The sequence below is a fragment of the Rhinoderma darwinii genome (assembly GCF_050947455.1).
Source record: "Rhinoderma darwinii isolate aRhiDar2 chromosome 5 unlocalized genomic scaffold, aRhiDar2.hap1 SUPER_5_unloc_42, whole genome shotgun sequence".
NCBI lineage: Eukaryota > Metazoa > Chordata > Amphibia > Anura > Rhinodermatidae > Rhinoderma > Rhinoderma darwinii.
Genome location: NW_027461801.1, coordinates 289117 through 313354, shown reverse-complemented (window position 1 = coordinate 313354; position 24238 = coordinate 289117). Strand labels below are relative to the sequence as shown.

Here is a 24238-nt window from a genome sequence, read left to right as displayed (position 1 = left end):
TGGGATTAAAAGGGGAGATCCCTTCAGAAAGACAGAAACAATAGCAAAGACAAAAAACACTTTTGGAATCTGCTTTTAGTCAACACATAAGGAAAGGGTGCACCGGTCCTGGAAATACTGCAATACCAGGTCAATGCGTGGAGTGGACAGAGCAAGCTCTATTTCCATCTCCCTGTTCTAAAAATCCATTTAATATATGGTCCCCAGATAGGGGACGTATCAGATATTAAACTGATAAGAACAGATACTACACTTGATCTTAGCCAAAAGGCCGAGAAGCGATAACCCGAACGGGCCGCGCGTTGCCCGAGCCTGCCCGATACTGCTGTTCAGCCCTTGCAGCGATTCAGCCTACTTCTAGGCAATTCCATGGGGCCCTGCAGGCTCACACACTCACAGCTACACGGGAGGTGAATAAAGGCCGGAGAGGAAGCCAGACAGGATTTGCTTCTTTTGCTTGCACCACAATGCAGTGCTGAAAGAGGAGGAATCTACATAAAAACGCCTTCCTGGCAACGCCCAAATGCCCTGCTGCCATGCAGATAAACACTGGCAGCGGCAGCAAGTGCATGCCCACAGCCACCCCTTGTTCCTTCACACCTTGTATCAGCTGTAATCCAGTCCAGTCCAGTGCTGCCTGCTGAGCAGCACTGACCAACACTGCCTGGGCCCAGGCTTTTATCTCTGAGGCCCCATTATGATGTCAGAAAGCTGGCTCTGGAATCCTGAGGGCTCCACTATGACACGTGCAAAGTTCCGTCTGAACTTTATATAAGACGGTGAGGCTCAGTCAGTCACTCAGTGTTGCCTGAGAGGGCAACACTGCAACAGCCGGCCGCCAGGCTGTCTTTTTTTTGCACAGCTAGTTGCCTCCAGGAGGCCACAAGAGGGAGACAAGGGACTGCAAAATGGAAAATAGGCATCCACCAACTTTACAGACAACTTCTCCTTGCTCCTACAACCTCCATCCTTGCACAGTTTGTTATTCTTCTAGGTAACATAGTAACAAATCCAAATTGCTGCTCTCTTTGTAGGCAAGCAAGGCTTTGTTGCAACTGCAATTCTTACTTCTTCTTGAAATGTAGGGACGACAGTACATTCCATCACATCCATCTAGTGTACACAGGTAGGTCCATTGTGGCGGGCAGGCGAGCGGGCGGGCTGCTTTATTGGCTGTTTGCTGTTCCCCTACTCCACTCCACTATTTGACTGTTGTGCTGCATCAATCAATCAATCAATCAATCAATCAATCAATCAATCAATCAGTGGCTGGCTCAGGTGCAGCTCTTTAACTTACCTAAAAGGGAGGGCGGAGAGAAGACAAGGAAGGTGAATGAGGTGTTCCAATGTGAAATGCCGGAAACACAGAAACACAGACGACACACAACAAGAGGTGGCAATCTATTCATTAATTGCATTTAATCAATGAGCTCATTATCACTCATGCATTGTCCAACAGGTGTTGAAATAATGGGATTAAAAGGGGAGATCCCTTCAGAAAGACAGAAACAATAGCAAAGACAAAAAACACTTTTGGAATCTGCTTTTAGTCAACACATAAGGAAAGGGTGCACCGGTCCTGGAAATACTGCAATACCAGGTCAATGCGTGGAGTGGACAGAGCAAGCTCTATTTCCATCTCCCTGTTCTAAAAATCCATTTAATATATGGTCCCCAGATAGGGGACGTATCAGATATTAAACTGATAAGAACAGATACTACACTTGATCTTAGCCAAAAGGCCGAGAAGCGATAACCCGAACGGGCCGCGCGTTGCCCGAGCCTGCCCGATACTGCTGTTCAGCCCTTGCAGCGATTCAGCCTACTTCTAGGCAATTCCATGGGGCCCTGCAGGCTCACACACTCACAGCTACACGGGAGGTGAATAAAGGCCGGAGAGGAAGCCAGACAGGATTTGCTTCTTTTGCTTGCACCACAATGCAGTGCTGAAAGAGGAGGAATCTACATAAAAACGCCTTCCTGGCAACGCCCAAATGCCCTGCTGCCATGCAGATAAACACTGGCAGCGGCAGCAAGTGCATGCCCACAGCCACCCCTTGTTCCTTCACACCTTGTATCAGCTGTAATCCAGTCCAGTCCAGTGCTGCCTGCTGAGCAGCACTGACCAACACTGCCTGGGCCCAGGCTTTTATCTCTGAGGCCCCATTATGATGTCAGAAAGCTGGCTCTGGAATCCTGAGGGCTCCACTATGACACGTGCAAAGTTCCGTCTGAACTTTATATAAGACGGTGAGGCTCAGTCAGTCACTCAGTGTTGCCTGAGAGGGCAACACTGCAACAGCCGGCCGCCAGGCTGTCTTTTTTTTGCACAGCTAGTTGCCTCCAGGAGGCCACAAGAGGGAGACAAGGGACTGCAAAATGGAAAATAGGCATCCACCAACTTTACAGACAACTTCTCCTTGCTCCTACAACCTCCATCCTTGCACAGTTTGTTATTCTTCTAGGTAACATAGTAACAAATCCAAATTGCTGCTCTCTTTGTAGGCAAGCAAGGCTTTGTTGCAACTGCAATTCTTACTTCTTCTTGAAATGTAGGGACGACAGTACATTCCATCACATCCATCTAGTGTACACAGGTAGGTCCATTGTGGCGGGCAGGCGAGCGGGCGGGCTGCTTTATTGGCTGTTTGCTGTTCCCCTACTCCACTCCACTATTTGACTGTTGTGCTGCATCAATCAATCAATCAATCAATCAATCAATCAATCAATCAATCAATCAGTGGCTGGCTCAGGTGCAGCTCTTTAACTTACCTAAAAGGGAGGGCGGAGAGAAGACAAGGAAGGTGAATGAGGTGTTCCAATGTGAAATGCCGGAAACACAGAAACACAGACGACACACAACAAGAGGTGGCAATCTATTCATTAATTGCATTTAATCAATGAGCTCATTATCACTCATGCATTGTCCAACAGGTGTTGAAATAATGGGATTAAAAGGGGAGATCCCTTCAGAAAGACAGAAACAATAGCAAAGACAAAAAACACTTTTGGAATCTGCTTTTAGTCAACACATAAGGAAAGGGTGCACCGGTCCTGGAAATACTGCAATACCAGGTCAATGCGTGGAGTGGACAGAGCAAGCTCTATTTCCATCTCCCTGTTCTAAAAATCCATTTAATATATGGTCCCCAGATAGGGGACGTATCAGATATTAAACTGATAAGAACAGATACTACACTTGATCTTAGCCAAAAGGCCGAGAAGCGATAACCCGAACGGGCCGCGCGTTGTGCCCGATACTGCTGTTCAGCCCTTGCAGCGATTCAGCCTACTTCTAGGCAATTCCATGGGGCCCTGCAGGCTCACACACTCACAGCTACACGGGAGGTGAATAAAGGCCGGAGAGGAAGCCAGACAGGATTTGCTTCTTTTGCTTGCACCACAATGCAGTGCTGAAAGAGGAGGAATCTACATAAAAACGCCTTCCTGGCAACGCCCAAATGCCCTGCTGCCATGCAGATAAACACTGGCAGCGGCAGCAAGTGCATGCCCACAGCCACCCCTTGTTCCTTCACACCTTGTATCAGCTGTAATACAGTCCAGTCCAGTGCTGCCTGCTGAGCAGCACTGACCAACACTGCCTGGGCCCAGGCTTTTATCTCTGAGGCCCCATTATGATGTCAGAAAGCTGGCTCTGGAATCCTGAGGGCTCCACTATGACACGTGCAAAGTTCCGTCTGAACTTTATATAAGACGGTGAGGCTCAGTCAGTCACTCAGTGTTGCCTGAGAGGGCAACACTGCAACAGCCGGCCGCCAGGCTGTCTTTTTTTTGCACAGCTAGTTGCCTCCAGGAGGCCACAAGAGGGAGACAAGGGACTGCAAAATGGAAAATAGGCATCCACCAACTTTACAGACAACTTCTCCTTGCTCCTACAACCTCCATCCTTGCACAGTTTGTTATTCTTCTAGGTAACATAGTAACAAATCCAAATTGCTGCTCTCTTTGTAGGCAAGCAAGGCTTTGTTGCAACTGCAATTCTTACTTCTTCTTGAAATGTAGGGACGACAGTACATTCCATCACATCCATCTAGTGTACACAGGTAGGTCCATTGTGGCGGGCAGGCGAGCGGGCGGGCTGCTTTATTGGCTGTTTGCTGTTCCCCTACTCCACTCCACTATTTGACTGTTGTGCTGCATCAATCAATCAATCAATCAATCAATCAATCAATCAATCAATCAATCAATCAGTGGCTGGCTCAGGTGCAGCTCTTTAACTTACCTAAAAGGGAGGGCGGAGAGAAGACAAGGAAGGTGAATGAGGTGTTCCAATGTGAAATGCCGGAAACACAGAAACACAGACGACACACAACAAGAGGTGGCAATCTATTCATTAATTGCATTTAATCAATGAGCTCATTATCACTCATGCATTGTCCAACAGGTGTTGAAATAATGGGATTAAAAGGGGAGATCCCTTCAGAAAGATAGAAACAATAGCAAAGACAAAAAACACTTTTGGAATCTGCTTTTAGTCAACACATAAGGAAAGGGTGCACCGGTCCTGGAAATACTGCAATACCAGGTCAATGCGTGGAGTGGACAGAGCAAGCTCTATTTCCATCTCCCTGTTCTAAAAATCCATTTAATATATGGTCCCCAGATAGGGGACGTATCAGATATTAAACTGATAAGAACAGATACTACACTTGATCTTAGCCAAAAGGCCGAGAAGCGATAACCCGAACGGGCCGCGCGTTGCCCGAGCCTGCCCGATACTGCTGTTCAGCCCTTGCAGCGATTCAGCCTACTTCTAGGCAATTCCATGGGGCCCTGCAGGCTCACACACTCACAGCTACACGGGAGGTGAATAAAGGCCGGAGAGGAAGCCAGACAGGATTTGCTTCTTTTGCTTGCACCACAATGCAGTGCTGAAAGAGGAGGAATCTACATAAAAACGCCTTCCTGGCAACGCCCAAATGCCCTGCTGCCATGCAGATAAACACTGGCAGCGGCAGCAAGTGCATGCCCACAGCCACCCCTTGTTCCTTCACACCTTGTATCAGCTGTAATCCAGTCCAGTCCAGTGCTGCCTGCTGAGCAGCACTGACCAACACTGCCTGGGCCCAGGCTTTTATCTCTGAGGCCCCATTATGATGTCAGAAAGCTGGCTCTGGAATCCTGAGGGCTCCACTATGACACGTGCAAAGTTCCGTCTGAACTTTATATAATACGGTGAGGCTCAGTCAGTCACTCAGTGTTGCCTGAGAGGGCAACACTGCAACAGCCGGCCGCCAGGCTGTCTTTTTTTTGCACAGCTAGTTGCCTCCAGGAGGCCACAAGAGGGAGACAAGGGACTGCAAAATGGAAAATAGGCATCCACCAACTTTACAGACAACTTCTCCTTGCTCCTACAACCTCCATCCTTGCACAGTTTGTTATTCTTCTAGGTAACATAGTAACAAATCCAAATTGCTGCTCTCTTTGTAGGCAAGCAAGGCTTTGTTGCAACTGCAATTCTTACTTCTTCTTGAAATGTAGGGACGACAGTACATTCCATCACATCCATCTAGTGTACACAGGTAGGTCCATTGTGGCGGGCAGGCGAGCGGGCGGGCTGCTTTATTGGCTGTTTGCTGTTCCCCTACTCCACTCCACTATTTGACTGTTGTGCTGCATCAATCAATCAATCAATCAATCAATCAATCAATCAATCAATCAATCAATCAATCAATCAATCAATCAATCAATCAGTGGCTGGCTCAGGTGCAGCTCTTTAACTTACCTAAAAGGGAGGGCGGAGAGAAGACAAGGAAGGTGAATGAGGTGTTCCAATGTGAAATGCCGGAAACACAGAAACACAGACGACACACAACAAGAGGTGGCAATCTATTCATTAATTGCATTTAATCAATGAGCTCATTATCACTCATGCATTGTCCAACAGGTGTTGAAATAATGGGATTAAAAGGGGAGATCCCTTCAGAAAGACAGAAACAATAGCAAAGACAAAAAACACTTTTGGAATCTGCTTTTAGTCAACACATAAGGAAAGGGTGCACCGGTCCTGGAAATACTGCAATACCAGGTCAATGCGTGGAGTGGACAGAGCAAGCTCTATTTCCATCTCCCTGTTCTAAAAATCCATTTAATATATGGTCCCCAGATAGGGGACGTATCAGATATTAAACTGATAAGAACAGATACTACACTTGATCTTAGCCAAAAGGCCGAGAAGCGATAACCCGAACGGGCCGCGCGTTGCCCGAGCCTGCCCGATACTGCTGTTCAGCCCTTGCAGCGATTCAGCCTACTTCTAGGCAATTCCATGGGGCCCTGCAGGCTCACACACTCACAGCTACACGGGAGGTGAATAAAGGCCGGAGAGGAAGCCAGACAGGATTTGCTTCTTTTGCTTGCACCACAATGCAGTGCTGAAAGAGGAGGAATCTACATAAAAACGCCTTCCTGGCAACGCCCAAATGCCCTGCTGCCATGCAGATAAACACTGGCAGCGGCAGCAAGTGCATGCCCACAGCCACCCCTTGTTCCTTCACACCTTGTATCAGCTGTAATCCAGTCCAGTCCAGTGCTGCCTGCTGAGCAGCACTGACCAACACTGCCTGGGCCCAGGCTTTTATCTCTGAGGCCCCATTATGATGTCAGAAAGCTGGCTCTGGAATCCTGAGGGCTCCACTATGACACGTGCAAAGTTCCGTCTGAACTTTATATAAGACGGTGAGGCTCAGTCAGTCACTCAGTGTTGCCTGAGAGGGCAACACTGCAACAGCCGGCCGCCAGGCTGTCTTTTTTTTGCACAGCTAGTTGCCTCCAGGAGGCCACAAGAGGGAGACAAGGGACTGCAAAATGGAAAATAGGCATCCACCAACTTTACAGACAACTTCTCCTTGCTCCTACAACCTCCATCCTTGCACAGTTTGTTATTCTTCTAGGTAACATAGTAACAAATCCAAATTGCTGCTCTCTTTGTAGGCAAGCAAGGCTTTGTTGCAACTGCAATTCTTACTTCTTCTTGAAATGTAGGGACGACAGTACATTCCATCACATCCATCTAGTGTACACAGGTAGGTCCATTGTGGCGGGCAGGCGAGCGGGCGGGCTGCTTTATTGGCTGTTTGCTGTTCCCCTACTCCACTCCACTATTTGACTGTTGTGCTGCATCAATCAATCAATCAATCAATCAATCAATCAATCAATCAATCAATCAGTGGCTGGCTCAGGTGCAGCTCTTTAACTTACCTAAAAGGGAGGGCGGAGAGAAGACAAGGAAGGTGAATGAGGTGTTCCAATGTGAAATGCCGGAAACACAGAAACACAGACGACACACAACAAGAGGTGGCAATCTATTCATTAATTGCATTTAATCAATGAGCTCATTATCACTCATGCATTGTCCAACAGGTGTTGAAATAATGGGATTAAAAGGGGAGATCCCTTCAGAAAGACAGAAACAATAGCAAAGACAAAAAACACTTTTGGAATCTGCTTTTAGTCAACACATAAGGAAAGGGTGCACCGGTCCTGGAAATACTGCAATACCAGGTCAATGCGTGGAGTGGACAGAGCAAGCTCTATTTCCATCTCCCTGTTCTAAAAATCCATTTAATATATGGTCCCCAGATAGGGGACGTATCAGATATTAAACTGATAAGAACAGATACTACACTTGATCTTAGCCAAAAGGCCGAGAAGCGATAACCCGAACGGGCCGCGCGTTGCCCGAGCCTGCCCGATACTGCTGTTCAGCCCTTGCAGCGATTCAGCCTACTTCTAGGCAATTCCATGGGGCCCTGCAGGCTCACACACTCACAGCTACACGGGAGGTGAATAAAGGCCGGAGAGGAAGCCAGACAGGATTTGCTTCTTTTGCTTGCACCACAATGCAGTGCTGAAAGAGGAGGAATCTACATAAAAACGCCTTCCTGGCAACGCCCAAATGCCCTGCTGCCATGCAGATAAACACTGGCAGCGGCAGCAAGTGCATGCCCACAGCCACCCCTTGTTCCTTCACACCTTGTATCAGCTGTAATCCAGTCCAGTCCAGTGCTGCCTGCTGAGCAGCACTGACCAACACTGCCTGGGCCCAGGCTTTTATCTCTGAGGCCCCATTATGATGTCAGAAAGCTGGCTCTGGAATCCTGAGGGCTCCACTATGACACGTGCAAAGTTCCGTCTGAACTTTATATAAGACGGTGAGGCTCAGTCAGTCACTCAGTGTTGCCTGAGAGGGCAACACTGCAACAGCCGGCCGCCAGGCTGTCTTTTTTTTGCACAGCTAGTTGCCTCCAGGAGGCCACAAGAGGGAGACAAGGGACTGCAAAATGGAAAATAGGCATCCACCAACTTTACAGACAACTTCTCCTTGCTCCTACAACCTCCATCCTTGCACAGTTTGTTATTCTTCTAGGTAACATAGTAACAAATCCAAATTGCTGCTCTCTTTGTAGGCAAGCAAGGCTTTGTTGCAACTGCAATTCTTACTTCTTCTTGAAATGTAGGGACGACAGTACATTCCATCACATCCATCTAGTGTACACAGGTAGGTCCATTGTGGCGGGCAGGCGAGCGGGCGGGCTGCTTTATTGGCTGTTTGCTGTTCCCCTACTCCACTCCACTATTTGACTGTTGTGCTGCATCAATCAATCAATCAATCAATCAATCAATCAATCAATCAATCAGTGGCTGGCTCAGGTGCAGCTCTTTAACTTACCTAAAAGGGAGGGCGGAGAGAAGACAAGGAAGGTGAATGAGGTGTTCCAATGTGAAATGCCGGAAACACAGAAACACAGACGACACACAACAAGAGGTGGCAATCTATTCATTAATTGCATTTAATCAATGAGCTCATTATCACTCATGCATTGTCCAACAGGTGTTGAAATAATGGGATTAAAAGGGGAGATCCCTTCAGAAAGACAGAAACAATAGCAAAGACAAAAAACACTTTTGGAATCTGCTTTTAGTCAACACATAAGGAAAGGGTGCACCGGTCCTGGAAATACTGCAATACCAGGTCAATGTGTGGAGTGGACAGAGCAAGCTCTATTTCCATCTCCCTGTTCTAAAAATCCATTTAATATATGGTCCCCAGATAGGGGACGTATCAGATATTAAACTGATAAGAACAGATACTACACTTGATCTTAGCCAAAAGGCCGAGAAGCGATAACCCGAACGGGCCGCGCGTTGCCCGAGCCTGCCCGATACTGCTGTTCAGCCCTTGCAGCGATTCAGCCTACTTCTAGGCAATTCCATGGGGCCCTGCAGGCTCACACACTCACAGCTACACGGGAGGTGAATAAAGGCCGGAGAGGAAGCCAGACAGGATTTGCTTCTTTTGCTTGCACCACAATGCAGTGCTGAAAGAGGAGGAATCTACATAAAAACGCCTTCCTGGCAACGCCCAAATGCCCTGCTGCCATGCAGATAAACACTGGCAGCGGCAGCAAGTGCATGCCCACAGCCACCCCTTGTTCCTTCACACCTTGTATCAGCTGTAATCCAGTCCAGTCCAGTGCTGCCTGCTGAGCAGCACTGACCAACACTGCCTGGGCCCAGGCTTTTATCTCTGAGGCCCCATTATGATGTCAGAAAGCTGGCTCTGGAATCCTGAGGGCTCCACTATGACACGTGCAAAGTTCCGTCTGAACTTTATATAAGACGGTGAGGCTCAGTCAGTCACTCAGTGTTGCCTGAGAGGGCAACACTGCAACAGCCGGCCGCCAGGCTGTCTTTTTTTTGCACAGCTAGTTGCCTCCAGGAGGCCACAAGAGGGAGACAAGGGACTGCAAAATGGAAAATAGGCATCCACCAACTTTACAGACAACTTCTCCTTGCTCCTACAACCTCCATCCTTGCACAGTTTGTTATTCTTCTAGGTAACATAGTAACAAATCCAAATTGCTGCTCTCTTTGTAGGCAAGCAAGGCTTTGTTGCAACTGCAATTCTTACTTCTTCTTGAAATGTAGGGACGACAGTACATTCCATCACATCCATCTAGTGTACACAGGTAGGTCCATTGTGGCGGGCAGGCGAGCGGGCGGGCTGCTTTATTGGCTGTTTGCTGTTCCCCTACTCCACTCCACTATTTGACTGTTGTGCTGCATCAATCAATCAATCAATCAATCAATCAATCAATCAATCAATCAATCAATCAATCAATCAAGTGGCTGGCTCAGGTGCAGCTCTTTAACTTACCTAAAAGGGAGGGCGGAGAGAAGACAAGGAAGGTGAATGAGGTGTTCCAATGTGAAATGCCGGAAACACAGAAACACAGACGACACACAACAAGAGGTGGCAATCTATTCATTAATTGCATTTAATCAATGAGCTCATTATCACTCATGCATTGTCCAACAGGTGTTGAAATAATGGGATTAAAAGGGGAGATCCCTTCAGAAAGACAGAAACAATAGCAAAGACAAAAAACACTTTTGGAATCTGCTTTTAGTCAACACATAAGGAAAGGGTGCACCGGTCCTGGAAATACTGCAATACCAGGTCAATGCGTGGAGTGGACAGAGCAAGCTCTATTTCCATCTCCCTGTTCTAAAAATCCATTTAATATATGGTCCCCAGATAGGGGACGTATCAGATATTAAACTGATAAGAACAGATACTACACTTGATCTTAGCCAAAAGGCCGAGAAGCGATAACCCGAACGGGCCGCGCGTTGCCCGAGCCTGCCCGATACTGCTGTTCAGCCCTTGCAGCGATTCAGCCTACTTCTAGGCAATTCCATGGGGCCCTGCAGGCTCACACACTCACAGCTACACGGGAGGTGAATAAAGGCCGGAGAGGAAGCCAGACAGGATTTGCTTCTTTTGCTTGCACCACAATGCAGTGCTGAAAGAGGAGGAATCTACATAAAAACGCCTTCCTGGCAACGCCCAAATGCCCTGCTGCCATGCAGATAAACACTGGCAGCGGCAGCAAGTGCATGCCCACAGCCACCCCTTGTTCCTTCACACCTTGTATCAGCTGTAATCCAGTCCAGTCCAGTGCTGCCTGCTGAGCAGCACTGACCAACACTGCCTGGGCCCAGGCTTTTATCTCTGAGGCCCCATTATGATGTCAGAAAGCTGGCTCTGGAATCCTGAGGGCTCCACTATGACACGTGCAAAGTTCCGTCTGAACTTTATATAAGACGGTGAGGCTCAGTCAGTCACTCAGTGTTGCCTGAGAGGGCAACACTGCAACAGCCGGCCGCCAGGCTGTCTTTTTTTTGCACAGCTAGTTGCCTCCAGGAGGCCACAAGAGGGAGACAAGGGACTGCAAAATGGAAAATAGGCATCCACCAACTTTACAGACAACTTCTCCTTGCTCCTACAACCTCCATCCTTGCACAGTTTGTTATTCTTCTAGGTAACATAGTAACAAATCCAAATTGCTGCTCTCTTTGTAGGCAAGCAAGGCTTTGTTGCAACTGCAATTCTTACTTCTTCTTGAAATGTAGGGACGACAGTACATTCCATCACATCCATCTAGTGTACACAGGTAGGTCCATTGTGGCGGGCAGGCGAGCGGGCGGGCTGCTTTATTGGCTGTTTGCTGTTCCCCTACTCCACTCCACTATTTGACTGTTGTGCTGCATCAATCAATCAATCAATCAATCAATCAATCAATCAATCAATCAATCAATCAATCAATCAATCAGTGGCTGGCTCAGGTGCAGCTCTTTAACTTACCTAAAAGGGAGGGCGGAGAGAAGACAAGGAAGGTGAATGAGGTGTTCCAATGTGAAATGCCGGAAACACAGAAACACAGACGACACACAACAAGAGGTGGCAATCTATTCATTAATTGCATTTAATCAATGAGCTCATTATCACTCATGCATTGTCCAACAGGTGTTGAAATAATGGGATTAAAAGGGGAGATCCCTTCAGAAAGACAGAAACAATAGCAAAGACAAAAAACACTTTTGGAATCTGCTTTTAGTCAACACATAAGGAAAGGGTGCACCGGTCCTGGAAATACTGCAATACCAGGTCAATGCGTGGAGTGGACAGAGCAAGCTCTATTTCCATCTCCCTGTTCTAAAAATCCATTTAATATATGGTCCCCAGATAGGGGACGTATCAGATATTAAACTGATAAGAACAGATACTACACTTGATCTTAGCCAAAAGGCCGAGAAGCGATAACCCGAACGGGCCGCGCGTTGCCCGAGCCTGCCCGATACTGCTGTTCAGCCCTTGCAGCGATTCAGCCTACTTCTAGGCAATTCCATGGGGCCCTGCAGGCTCACACACTCACAGCTACACGGGAGGTGAATAAAGGCCGGAGAGGAAGCCAGACAGGATTTGCTTCTTTTGCTTGCACCACAATGCAGTGCTGAAAGAGGAGGAATCTACATAAAAACGCCTTCCTGGCAACGCCCAAATGCCCTGCTGCCATGCAGATAAACACTGGCAGCGGCAGCAAGTGCATGCCCACAGCCACCCCTTGTTCCTTCACACCTTGTATCAGCTGTAATCCAGTCCAGTCCAGTGCTGCCTGCTGAGCAGCACTGACCAACACTGCCTGGGCCCAGGCTTTTATCTCTGAGGCCCCATTATGATGTCAGAAAGCTGGCTCTGGAATCCTGAGGGCTCCACTATGACACGTGCAAAGTTCCGTCTGAACTTTATATAAGACGGTGAGGCTCAGTCAGTCACTCAGTGTTGCCTGAGAGGGCAACACTGCAACAGCCGGCCGCCAGGCTGTCTTTTTTTTGCACAGCTAGTTGCCTCCAGGAGGCCACAAGAGGGAGACAAGGGACTGCAAAATGGAAAATAGGCATCCACCAACTTTACAGACAACTTCTCCTTGCTCCTACAACCTCCATCCTTGCACAGTTTGTTATTCTTCTAGGTAACATAGTAACAAATCCAAATTGCTGCTCTCTTTGTAGGCAAGCAAGGCTTTGTTGCAACTGCAATTCTTACTTCTTCTTGAAATGTAGGGACGACAGTACATTCCATCACATCCATCTAGTGTACACAGGTAGGTCCATTGTGGCGGGCAGGCGAGCGGGCGGGCTGCTTTATTGGCTGTTTGCTGTTCCCCTACTCCACTCCACTATTTGACTGTTGTGCTGCATCAATCAATCAATCAATCAATCAATCAATCAATCAGTGGCTGGCTCAGGTGCAGCTCTTTAACTTACCTAAAAGGGAGGGCGGAGAGAAGACAAGGAAGGTGAATGAGGTGTTCCAATGTGAAATGCCGGAAACACAGAAACACAGACGACACACAACAAGAGGTGGCAATCTATTCATTAATTGCATTTAATCAATGAGCTCATTATCACTCATGCATTGTCCAACAGGTGTTGAAATAATGGGATTAAAAGGGGAGATCCCTTCAGAAAGACAGAAACAATAGCAAAGACAAAAAACACTTTTGGAATCTGCTTTTAGTCAACACATAAGGAAAGGGTGCACCGGTCCTGGAAATACTGCAATACCAGGTCAATGCGTGGAGTGGACAGAGCAAGCTCTATTTCCATCTCCCTGTTCTAAAAATCCATTTAATATATGGTCCCCAGATAGGGGACGTATCAGATATTAAACTGATAAGAACAGATACTACACTTGATCTTAGCCAAAAGGCCGAGAAGCGATAACCCGAACGGGCCGCGCGTTGCCCGAGCCTGCCCGATACTGCTGTTCAGCCCTTGCAGCGATTCAGCCTACTTCTAGGCAATTCCATGGGGCCCTGCAGGCTCACACACTCACAGCTACACGGGAGGTGAATAAAGGCCGGAGAGGAAGCCAGACAGGATTTGCTTCTTTTGCTTGCACCACAATGCAGTGCTGAAAGAGGAGGAATCTACATAAAAACGCCTTCCTGGCAACGCCCAAATGCCCTGCTGCCATGCAGATAAACACTGGCAGCGGCAGCAAGTGCATGCCCACAGCCACCCCTTGTTCCTTCACACCTTGTATCAGCTGTAATCCAGTCCAGTCCAGTGCTGCCTGCTGAGCAGCACTGACCAACACTGCCTGGGCCCAGGCTTTTATCTCTGAGGCCCCATTATGATGTCAGAAAGCTGGCTCTGGAATCCTGAGGGCTCCACTATGACACGTGCAAAGTTCCGTCTGAACTTTATATAAGACGGTGAGGCTCAGTCAGTCACTCAGTGTTGCCTGAGAGGGCAACACTGCAACAGCCGGCCGCCAGGCTGTCTTTTTTTTGCACAGCTAGTTGCCTCCAGGAGGCCACAAGAGGGAGACAAGGGACTGCAAAATGGAAAATAGGCATCCACCAACTTTACAGACAACTTCTCCTTGCTCCTACAACCTCCATCCTTGCACAGTTTGTTATTCTTCTAGGTAACATAGTAACAAATCCAAATTGCTGCTCTCTTTGTAGGCAAGCAAGGCTTTGTTGCAACTGCAATTCTTACTTCTTCTTGAAATGTAGGGACGACAGTACATTCCATCACATCCATCTAGTGTACACAGGTAGGTCCATTGTGGCGGGCAGGCGAGCGGGCGGGCTGCTTTATTGGCTGTTTGCTGTTCCCCTACTCCACTCCACTATTTGACTGTTGTGCTGCATCAATCAATCAATCAATCAATCAATCAATCAATCAATCAATCAATCAATCAATCAATCAGTGGCTGGCTCAGGTGCAGCTCTTTAACTTACCTAAAAGGGAGGGCGGAGAGAAGACAAGGAAGGTGAATGAGGTGTTCCAATGTGAAATGCCGGAAACACAGAAACACAGACGACACACAACAAGAGGTGGCAATCTATTCATTAATTGCATTTAATCAATGAGCTCATTATCACTCATGCATTGTCCAACAGGTGTTGAAATAATGGGATTAAAAGGGGAGATCCCTTCAGAAAGACAGAAACAATAGCAAAGACAAAAAACACTTTTGGAATCTGCTTTTAGTCAACACATAAGGAAAGGGTGCACCGGTCCTGGAAATACTGCAATACCAGGTCAATGCGTGGAGTGGACAGAGCAAGCTCTATTTCCATCTCCCTGTTCTAAAAATCCATTTAATATATGGTCCCCAGATAGGGGACGTATCAGATATTAAACTGATAAGAACAGATACTACACTTGATCTTAGCCAAAAGGCCGAGAAGCGATAACCCGAACGGGCCGCGCGTTGCCCGAGCCTGCCCGATACTGCTGTTCAGCCCTTGCAGCGATTCAGCCTACTTCTAGGCAATTCCATGGGGCCCTGCAGGCTCACACACTCACAGCTACACGGGAGGTGAATAAAGGCCGGAGAGGAAGCCAGACAGGATTTGCTTCTTTTGCTTGCACCACAATGCAGTGCTGAAAGAGGAGGAATCTACATAAAAACGCCTTCCTGGCAACGCCCAAATGCCCTGCTGCCATGCAGATAAACACTGGCAGCGGCAGCAAGTGCATGCCCACAGCCACCCCTTGTTCCTTCACACCTTGTATCAGCTGTAATCCAGTCCAGTCCAGTGCTGCCTGCTGAGCAGCACTGACCAACACTGCCTGGGCCCAGGCTTTTATCTCTGAGGCCCCATTATGATGTCAGAAAGCTGGCTCTGGAATCCTGAGGGCTCCACTATGACACGTGCAAAGTTCCGTCTGAACTTTATATAAGACGGTGAGGCTCAGTCAGTCACTCAGTGTTGCCTGAGAGGGCAACACTGCAACAGCCGGCCGCCAGGCTGTCTTTTTTTTGCACAGCTAGTTGCCTCCAGGAGGCCACAAGAGGGAGACAAGGGACTGCAAAATGGAAAATAGGCATCCACCAACTTTACAGACAACTTCTCCTTGCTCCTACAACCTCCATCCTTGCACAGTTTGTTATTCTTCTAGGTAACATAGTAACAAATCCAAATTGCTGCTCTCTTTGTAGGCAAGCAAGGCTTTGTTGCAACTGCAATTCTTACTTCTTCTTGAAATGTAGGGACGACAGTACATTCCATCACATCCATCTAGTGTACACAGGTAGGTCCATTGTGGCGGGCAGGCGAGCGGGCGGGCTGCTTTATTGGCTGTTTGCTGTTCCCCTACTCCACTCCACTATTTGACTGTTGTGCTGCATCAATCAATCAATCAATCAATCAATCAATCAATCAATCAATCAATCAGTGGCTGGCTCAGGTGCAGCTCTTTAACTTACCTAAAAGGGAGGGCGGAGAGAAGACAAGGAAGGTGAATGAGGTGTTCCAATGTGAAATGCCGGAAACACAGAAACACAGACGACACACAACAAGAGGTGGCAATCTATTCATTAATTGCATTTAATCAATGAGCTCATTATCACTCATGCATTGTCCAACAGGTGTTGAAATAATGGGATTAAAAGGGGAGATCCCTTCAGAAAGACAGAAACAATAGCAAAGACAAAAAACACTTTTGGAATCTGCTTTTAGTCAACACATAAGGAAAGGGTGCACCGGTCCTGGAAATACTGCAATACCAGGTCAATGCGTGGAGTGGACAGAGCAAGCTCTATTTCCATCTCCCTGTTCTAAAAATCCATTTAATATATGGTCCCCAGATAGGGGACATATCAGATATTAAACTGATAAGAACAGATACTACACTTGATCTTAGCCAAAAGGCCGAGAAGCGATAACCCGAACGGGCCGCGCGTTGCCCGAGCCTGCCCGATACTGCTGTTCAGCCCTTGCAGCGATTCAGCCTACTTCTAGGCAATTCCATGGGGCCCTGCAGGCTCACACACTCACAGCTACACGGGAGGTGAATAAAGGCCGGAGAGGAAGCCAGACAGGATTTGCTTCTTTTGCTTGCACCACAATGCAGTGCTGAAAGAGGAGGAATCTACATAAAAACGCCTTCCTGGCAACGCCCAAATGCCCTGCTGCCATGCAGATAAACACTGGCAGCGGCAGCAAGTGCATGCCCACAGCCACCCCTTGTTCCTTCACACCTTGTATCAGCTGTAATCCAGTCCAGTCCAGTGCTGCCTGCTGAGCAGCACTGACCAACACTGCCTTGGCCCAGGCTTTTATCTCTGAGGCCCCATTATGATGTCAGAAAGCTGGCTCTGGAATCCTGAGGGCTCCACTATGACACGTGCAAAGTTCCGTCTGAACTTTATATAAGACGGTGAGGCTCAGTCAGTCACTCAGTGTTGCCTGAGAGGGCAACACTGCAACAGCCGGCCGCCAGGCTGTCTTTTTTTTGCACAGCTAGTTGCCTCCAGGAGGCCACAAGAGGGAGACAAGGGACTGCAAAATGGAAAATAGGCATCCACCAACTTTACAGACAACTTCTCCTTGCTCCTACAACCTCCATCCTTGCACAGTTTGTTATGCTTCTAGGTAACATAGTAACAAATCCAAATTGCTGCTCTCTTTGTAGGCAAGCAAGGCTTTGTTGCAACTGCAATTCTTACTTCTTCTTGAAATGTAGGGACGACAGTACATTCCATCACATCCATCTAGTGTACACAGGTAGGTCCATTGTGGCGGGCAGGCGAGCGGGCGGGCTGCTTTATTGGCTGTTTGCTGTTCCCCTACTCCACTCCACTATTTGACTGTTGTGCTGCATCAATCAATCAATCAATCAATCAATCAATCAATCAATCAGTGGCTGGCTCAGGTGCAGCTCTTTAACTTACCTAAAAGGGAGGGCGGAGAGAAGACAAGGAAGGTGAATGAGGTGTTCCAATGTGAAATGCCGGAAACACAGAAACACAGACGACACACAACAAGAGGTGGCAATCTATTCATTAATTGCATTTAATCAATGAGCTCATTATCACTCATGCATTGTCCAACAGGTGTTGAAATAATGGGATTAAAAGGGGAGATCCCTTCAGAAAGACAGAAACAATAGCAAAGACAAAAAACACTTTTGGAATCTGCTTTTAGTCAACACATAAGGAAAGGGTGCACCGGTCCTGGAAATACTGCAATACCAGGTCAATGCGTGGAGTGGACAGAGCAAGCTCTATTTCCATCTCCCTGTTCTAAAAATCCATTTAATATATGGTCCCCAGATAGGGGACGTATCAGATATTAAACTGATAAGAACAGATACTACACTTGATCTTAGCCAAAAGGCCGAGAAGCGATAACCCGAACGGGCCGCGCGTTGCCCGAGCCTGCCCGATACTGCTGTTCAGCCCTTGCAGCGATTCAGCCTACTTCTAGGCAATTCCATGGGGCCCTGCAGGCTCACACACTCACAGCTACACGGGAGGTGAATAAAGGCCGGAGAGGAAGCCAGACAGGATTTGCTTCTTTTGCTTGCACCACAATGCAGTGCTGAAAGAGGAGGAATCTACATAAAAACGCCTTCCTGGCAACGCCCAAATGCCCTGCTGCCATGCAGATAAACACTGGCAGCGGCAGCAAGTGCATGCCCACAGCCACCCCTTGTTCCTTCACACCTTGTATCAGCTGTAATCCAGTCCAGTCCAGTGCTGCCTGCTGAGCAGCACTGACCAACACTGCCTGGGCCCAGGCTTTTATCTCTGAGGCCCCATTATGATGTCAGAAAGCTGGCTCTGGAATCCTGAGGGCTCCACTATGACACGTGCAAAGTTCCGTCTGAACTTTATATAAGACGGTGAGGCTCAGTCAGTCACTCAGTGTTGCCTGAGAGGGCAACACTGCAACAGCCGGCCGCCAGGCTGTCTTTTTTTTGCACAGCTAGTTGCCTCCAGGAGGCCACAAGAGGGAGACAAGGGACTGCAAAATGGAAAATAGGCATCCACCAACTTTACAGACAACTTCTCCTTGCTCCTACAACCTCCATCCTTGCACAGTTTGTTATTCTTCTAGGTAACATAGTAACAAATCCAAATTGCTGCTCTCTTTGTAGGCAAGCAAGGCTTTGTTGCAACTGCAATTCTTACTTCTTCTTGAAATGTAGGGACGACAGTACATTCCATCACATCCATCTAGTGTACACAGGTAGGTCCATTGTGGCGGGCAGGCGAGCGGGCGGGCTGCTTTATTGGCTGTTTGCTGTTCCCCTACTCCACTCCACTATTTGACTGTTGTGCTGCATCAATCAATCAATCAATCAATCAATCAATCAATCAATCAATCAATCAATCAATAAGTGGCTGGCTCAGGTGCAGCTCTTTAACTTACCTAAAAGGGAGGGCGGAGAGAAGACAAGGAAGGTGAATGAGGTGTTCCAATGTGAAATGCCGGAAACACAGAAACACAGACGACACACAACAAGAGGTGGCAATCTATTCATTAATTGCATTTAATCAATGAGCTCATTATCACTCATGCATTGTCCAACAGGTGTTGAAATAATGGGATTAAAAGGGGAGATCCCTTCAGAAAGACAGAAACAATAGCAAAGACAAAAAACACTTTTGGAATCTGCTTTTAGTCAACACATAAGGAAAGGGTGCACCGGTCCTGGAAATACTGCAATACCAGGTCAATGCGTGGAGTGGACAGAGCAAGCTCTATTTCCATCTCCCTGTTCTAAAAATCCATTTAATATATGGTCCCCAGATAGGGGACGTATCAGATATTAAACTGATAAGAACAGATACTACACTTGATCTTAGCCAAAAGGCCGAGAAGCGATAACCCGAACGGGCCGCGCGTTGCCCGAGCCTGCCCGATACTGCTGTTCAGCCCTTGCAGCGATTCAGCCTACTTCTAGGCAATTCCATGGGGCCCTGCAGGCTCACACACTCACAGCTACACGGGAGGTGAATAAAGGCCGGAGAGGAAGCCAGACAGGATTTGCTTCTTTTGCTTGCACCACAATGCAGTGCTGAAAGAGGAGGAATCTACATAAAAACGCCTTCCTGGCAACGCCCAAATGCCCTGCTGCCATGCAGATAAACACTGGCAGCGGCAGCAAGTGCATGCCCACAGCCACCCCTTGTTCCTTCACACCTTGTATCAGCTGTAATCCAGTCCAGTCCAGTGCTGCCTGCTGAGCAGCACTGACCAACACTGCCTGGGCCCAGGCTTTTATCTCTGAGGCCCCATTATGATGTCAGAAAGCTGGCTCTGGAATCCTGAGGGCTCCACTATGACACGTGCAAAGTTCCGTCTGAACTTTATATAAGACGGTGAGGCTCAGTCAGTCACTCAGTGTTGCCTGAGAGGGCAACACTGCAACAGCCGGCCGCCAGGCTGTCTTTTTTTTGCACAGCTAGTTGCCTCCAGGAGGCCACAAGAGGGAGACAAGGGACTGCAAAATGGAAAATAGGCATCCACCAACTTTACAGACAACTTCTCCTTGCTCCTACAACCTCCATCCTTGCACAGTTTGTTATTCTTCTAGGTAACATAGTAACAAATCCAAATTGCTGCTCTCTTTGTAGGCAAGCAAGGCTTTGTTGCAACTGCAATTCTTACTTCTTCTTGAAATGTAGGGACGACAGTACATTCCATCACATCCATCTAGTGTACACAGGTAGGTCCATTGTGGCGGGCAGGCGAGCGGGCGGGCTGCTTTATTGGCTGTTTGCTGTTCCCCTACTCCACTCCACTATTTGACTGTTGTGCTGCATCAATCAATCAATCAATCAATCAATCAATCAATCAATCAATCAATCAATCAATCAATCAATCAGTGGCTGGCTCAGGTGCAGCTCTTTAACTTACCTAAAAGGGAGGGCGGAGAGAAGACAAGGAAGGTGAATGAGGTGTTCCAATGTGAAATGCCGGAAACACAGAAACACAGACGACACACAACAAGAGGTGGCAATCTATTCATTAATTGCATTTAATCAATGAGCTCATTATCACTCATGCATTGTCCAACAGGTGTTGAAATAATGGGATTAAAAGGGGAGATCCCTTCAGAAAGACAGAAACAATAGCAAAGACAAAAAACACTTTTGGAATCTGCTTTTAGTCAACACATAAGGAAAGGGTGCACCGGTCCTGGAAATACTGCAATACCAGGTCAATGCGTGGAGTGGACAGAGCAAGCTCTATTTCCATCTCCCTGTTCTAAAAATCCATTTAATATATGGTCCCCAGATAGGGGACGTATCAGATATTAAACTGATAAGAACAGATACTACACTTGATCTTAGCCAAAAGGCCGAGAAGCGATAACCCGAACGGGCCGCGCGTTGCCCGAGCCTGCCCGATACTGCTGTTCAGCCCTTGCAGCGATTCAGCCTACTTCTAGGCAATTCCATGGGGCCCTGCAGGCTCACACACTCACAGCTACACGGGAGGTGAATAAAGGCCGGAGAGGAAGCCAGACAGGATTTGCTTCTTTTGCTTGCACCACAATGCAGTGCTGAAAGAGGAGGAATCTACATAAAAACGCCTTCCTGGCAACGCCCAAATGCCCTGCTGCCATGCAGATAAACACTGGCAGCGGCAGCAAGTGCATGCCCACAGCCACCCCTTGTTCCTTCACACCTTGTATCAGCTGTAATCCAGTCCAGTCCAGTGCTGCCTGCTGAGCAGCACTGACCAACACTGCCTGGGCCCAGGCTTTTATCTCTGAGGCCCCATTATGATGTCAGAAAGCTGGCTCTGGAATCCTGAGGGCTCCACTATGACACGTGCAAAGTTCCGTCTGAACTTTATATAAGACGGTGAGGCTCAGTCAGTCACTCAGTGTTGCCTGAGAGGGCAACACTGCAACAGCCGGCCGCCAGGCTGTCTTTTTTTTGCACAGCTAGTTGCCTCCAGGAGGCCACAAGAGGGAGACAAGGGACTGCAAAATGGAAAATAGGCATCCACCAACTTTACAGACAACTTCTCCTTGCTCCTACAACCTCCATCCTTGCACAGTTTGTTATTCTTCTAGGTAACATAGTAACAAATCCAAATTGCTGCTCTCTTTGTAGGCAAGCAAGGCTTTGTTGCAACTGCAATTCTTACTTCTTCTTGAAATGTAGGGACGACAGTACATTCCATCACATCCATCTAGTGTACACAGGTAGGTCCATTGTGGCGGGCAGGCGAGCGGGCGGGCTGCTTTATTGGCTGTTTGCTGTTCCCCTACTCCACTCCACTATTTGACTGTTGTGCTGCATCAATCAATCAATCAATCAATCAATCAATCAATCAATCAATCAATCAATCAATCAATAAGTGGCTGGCTCAGGTGCAGCTCTTTAACTTACCTAAAAGGGAGGGCGGAGAGAAGACAAGGAAGGTGAATGAGGTGTTCCAATGTGAAATGCCGGAAACACAGAAACACAGACGACACACAACAAGAGGTGGCAATCTATTCATTAATTGCATTTAATCAATGAGCTCATTATCACTCATGCATTGTCCAACAGGTGTTGAAATAATGGGATTAAAAGGGGAGATCCCTTCAGAAAGACAGAAACAATAGCAAAGACAAAAAACACTTTTGGAATCTGCTTTTAGTCAACACATAAGGAAAGGGTGCACCGGTCCTGGAAATACTGCAATACCAGGTCAATGCGTGGAGTGGACAGAGCAAGCTCTATTTCCATCTCCCTGTTCTAAAAATCCATTTAATATATGGTCCCCAGATAGGGGACGTATCAGATATTAAACTGATAAGAACAGATACTACACTTGATCTTAGCCAAAAGGCCGAGAAGCGATAACCCGAACGGGCCGCGCGTTGCCCGAGCCTGCCCGATACTGCTGTTCAGCCCTTGCAGCGATTCAGCCTACTTCTAGGCAATTCCATGGGGCCCTGCAGGCTCACACACTCACAGCTACACGGGAGGTGAATAAAGGCCGGAGAGGAAGCCAGACAGGATTTGCTTCTTTTGCTTGCACCACAATGCAGTGCTGAAAGAGGAGGAATCTACATAAAAACGCCTTCCTGGCAACGCCCAAATGCCCTGCTGCCATGCAGATAAACACTGGCAGCGGCAGCAAGTGCATGCCCACAGCCACCCCTTGTTCCTTCACACCTTGTATCAGCTGTAATCCAGTCCAGTCCAGTGCTGCCTGCTGAGCAGCACTGACCAACACTGCCTGGGCCCAGGCTTTTATCTCTGAGGCCCCATTATGATGTCAGAAAGCTGGCTCTGGAATCCTGAGGGCTCCACTATGACACGTGCAAAGTTCCGTCTGAACTTTATATAAGACGGTGAGGCTCAGTCAGTCACTCAGTGTTGCCTGAGAGGGCAACACTGCAACAGCCGGCCGCCAGGCTGTCTTTTTTTTGCACAGCTAGTTGCCTCCAGGAGGCCACAAGAGGGAGACAAGGGACTGCAAAATGGAAAATAGGCATCCACCAACTTTACAGACAACTTCTCCTTGCTCCTACAACCTCCATCCTTGCACAGTTTGTTATTCTTCTAGGTAACATAGTAACAAATCCAAATTGCTGCTCTCTTTGTAGGCAAGCAAGGCTTTGTTGCAACTGCAATTCTTACTTCTTCTTGAAATGTAGGGACGACAGTACATTCCATCACATCCATCTAGTGTACACAGGTAGGTCCATTGTGGCGGGCAGGCGAGCGGGCGGGCTGCTTTATTGGCTGTTTGCTGTTCCCCTACTCCACTCCACTATTTGACTGTTGTGCTGCATCAATCAATCAATCAATCAATCAATCAATCAATCAATCAATCAATCAGTGGCTGGCTCAGGTGCAGCTCTTTAACTTACCTAAAAGGGAGGGCGGAGAGAAGACAAGGAAGGTGAATGAGGTGTTCCAATGTGAAATGCCGGAAACACAGAAACACAGACGACACACAACAAGAGGTGGCAATCTATTCATTAATTGCATTTAATCAATGAGCTCATTATCACTCATGCATTGTCCAACAGGTGTTGAAATAATGGGATTAAAAGGGGAGATCCCTTCAGAAAGACAGAAACAATAGCAAAGACAAAAAACACTTTTGGAATCTGCTTTTAGTCAACACATAAGGAAAGGGTGCACCGGTCCTGGAAATACTGCAATACCAGGTCAATGCGTGGAGTGGACAGAGCAAGCTCTATTTCCATCTCCCTGTTCTAAAAATCCATTTAATATATGGTCCCCAGATAGGGGACGTATCAGATATTAAACTGATAAGAACAGATACTACACTTGATCTTAGCCAAAAGGCCGAGAAGCGATAACCCGAACGGGCCGCGCGTTGCCCGAGCCTGCCCGATACTGCTGTTCAGCCCTTGCAGCGATTCAGCCTACTTCTAGGCAATTCCATGGGGCCCTGCAGGCTCACACACTCACAGCTACACGGGAGGTGAATAAAGGCCGGAGAGGAAGCCAGACAGGATTTGCTTCTTTTGCTTGCACCACAATGCAGTGCTGAAAGAGGAGGAATCTACATAAAAACGCCTTCCTGGCAACGCCCAAATGCCCTGCTGCCATGCAGATAAACACTGGCAGCGGCAGCAA

At 47.8% G+C, this 24238-nt stretch overlaps 17 non-coding genes across 17 annotated transcripts; all 17 read right to left on the bottom strand.

The window, feature by feature from the left end:
- Positions 1-92: 92 nt before the first annotated feature.
- LOC142693141 (U2 spliceosomal RNA) lies at positions 93-283 on the bottom strand. The gene has a single exon (XR_012861512.1). It is a non-coding gene; the product is annotated as a U2 spliceosomal RNA (small nuclear RNA).
- Positions 284-1563: 1280 nt separating this feature from the next.
- On the bottom strand, positions 1564-1754 carry LOC142693140 (U2 spliceosomal RNA). Its single transcript, XR_012861511.1, has one exon. It is a non-coding gene; the product is annotated as a U2 spliceosomal RNA (small nuclear RNA).
- A 1284-nt stretch (positions 1755-3038) lies between these two features.
- On the bottom strand, positions 3039-3229 carry LOC142693139 (U2 spliceosomal RNA). The gene has a single exon (XR_012861510.1). It is a non-coding gene; the product is annotated as a U2 spliceosomal RNA (small nuclear RNA).
- Positions 3230-4509: 1280 nt separating this feature from the next.
- LOC142693138 (U2 spliceosomal RNA) lies at positions 4510-4700 on the bottom strand. Its single transcript, XR_012861509.1, has one exon. It is a non-coding gene; the product is annotated as a U2 spliceosomal RNA (small nuclear RNA).
- Positions 4701-6012: 1312 nt separating this feature from the next.
- LOC142693137 (U2 spliceosomal RNA) lies at positions 6013-6203 on the bottom strand. Its single transcript, XR_012861508.1, has one exon. It is a non-coding gene; the product is annotated as a U2 spliceosomal RNA (small nuclear RNA).
- A 1284-nt stretch (positions 6204-7487) lies between these two features.
- On the bottom strand, positions 7488-7678 carry LOC142693135 (U2 spliceosomal RNA). The gene has a single exon (XR_012861507.1). It is a non-coding gene; the product is annotated as a U2 spliceosomal RNA (small nuclear RNA).
- Positions 7679-8958: 1280 nt separating this feature from the next.
- On the bottom strand, positions 8959-9149 carry LOC142693395 (U2 spliceosomal RNA). Its single transcript, XR_012861742.1, has one exon. It is a non-coding gene; the product is annotated as a U2 spliceosomal RNA (small nuclear RNA).
- A 1297-nt stretch (positions 9150-10446) lies between these two features.
- Positions 10447-10637, bottom strand: LOC142693133 (U2 spliceosomal RNA). The gene has a single exon (XR_012861505.1). It is a non-coding gene; the product is annotated as a U2 spliceosomal RNA (small nuclear RNA).
- A 1300-nt stretch (positions 10638-11937) lies between these two features.
- Positions 11938-12128, bottom strand: LOC142693132 (U2 spliceosomal RNA). The gene has a single exon (XR_012861504.1). It is a non-coding gene; the product is annotated as a U2 spliceosomal RNA (small nuclear RNA).
- Positions 12129-13400: 1272 nt separating this feature from the next.
- On the bottom strand, positions 13401-13591 carry LOC142693131 (U2 spliceosomal RNA). Its single transcript, XR_012861503.1, has one exon. It is a non-coding gene; the product is annotated as a U2 spliceosomal RNA (small nuclear RNA).
- Positions 13592-14887: 1296 nt separating this feature from the next.
- On the bottom strand, positions 14888-15078 carry LOC142693130 (U2 spliceosomal RNA). The gene has a single exon (XR_012861502.1). It is a non-coding gene; the product is annotated as a U2 spliceosomal RNA (small nuclear RNA).
- A 1284-nt stretch (positions 15079-16362) lies between these two features.
- LOC142692969 (U2 spliceosomal RNA) lies at positions 16363-16553 on the bottom strand. The gene has a single exon (XR_012861356.1). It is a non-coding gene; the product is annotated as a U2 spliceosomal RNA (small nuclear RNA).
- A 1276-nt stretch (positions 16554-17829) lies between these two features.
- On the bottom strand, positions 17830-18020 carry LOC142693129 (U2 spliceosomal RNA). The gene has a single exon (XR_012861501.1). It is a non-coding gene; the product is annotated as a U2 spliceosomal RNA (small nuclear RNA).
- A 1292-nt stretch (positions 18021-19312) lies between these two features.
- On the bottom strand, positions 19313-19503 carry LOC142693128 (U2 spliceosomal RNA). Its single transcript, XR_012861500.1, has one exon. It is a non-coding gene; the product is annotated as a U2 spliceosomal RNA (small nuclear RNA).
- A 1300-nt stretch (positions 19504-20803) lies between these two features.
- On the bottom strand, positions 20804-20994 carry LOC142693127 (U2 spliceosomal RNA). The gene has a single exon (XR_012861499.1). It is a non-coding gene; the product is annotated as a U2 spliceosomal RNA (small nuclear RNA).
- A 1296-nt stretch (positions 20995-22290) lies between these two features.
- On the bottom strand, positions 22291-22481 carry LOC142693126 (U2 spliceosomal RNA). Its single transcript, XR_012861498.1, has one exon. It is a non-coding gene; the product is annotated as a U2 spliceosomal RNA (small nuclear RNA).
- A 1284-nt stretch (positions 22482-23765) lies between these two features.
- LOC142693124 (U2 spliceosomal RNA) lies at positions 23766-23956 on the bottom strand. The gene has a single exon (XR_012861497.1). It is a non-coding gene; the product is annotated as a U2 spliceosomal RNA (small nuclear RNA).
- Positions 23957-24238: the final 282 nt, after the last annotated feature.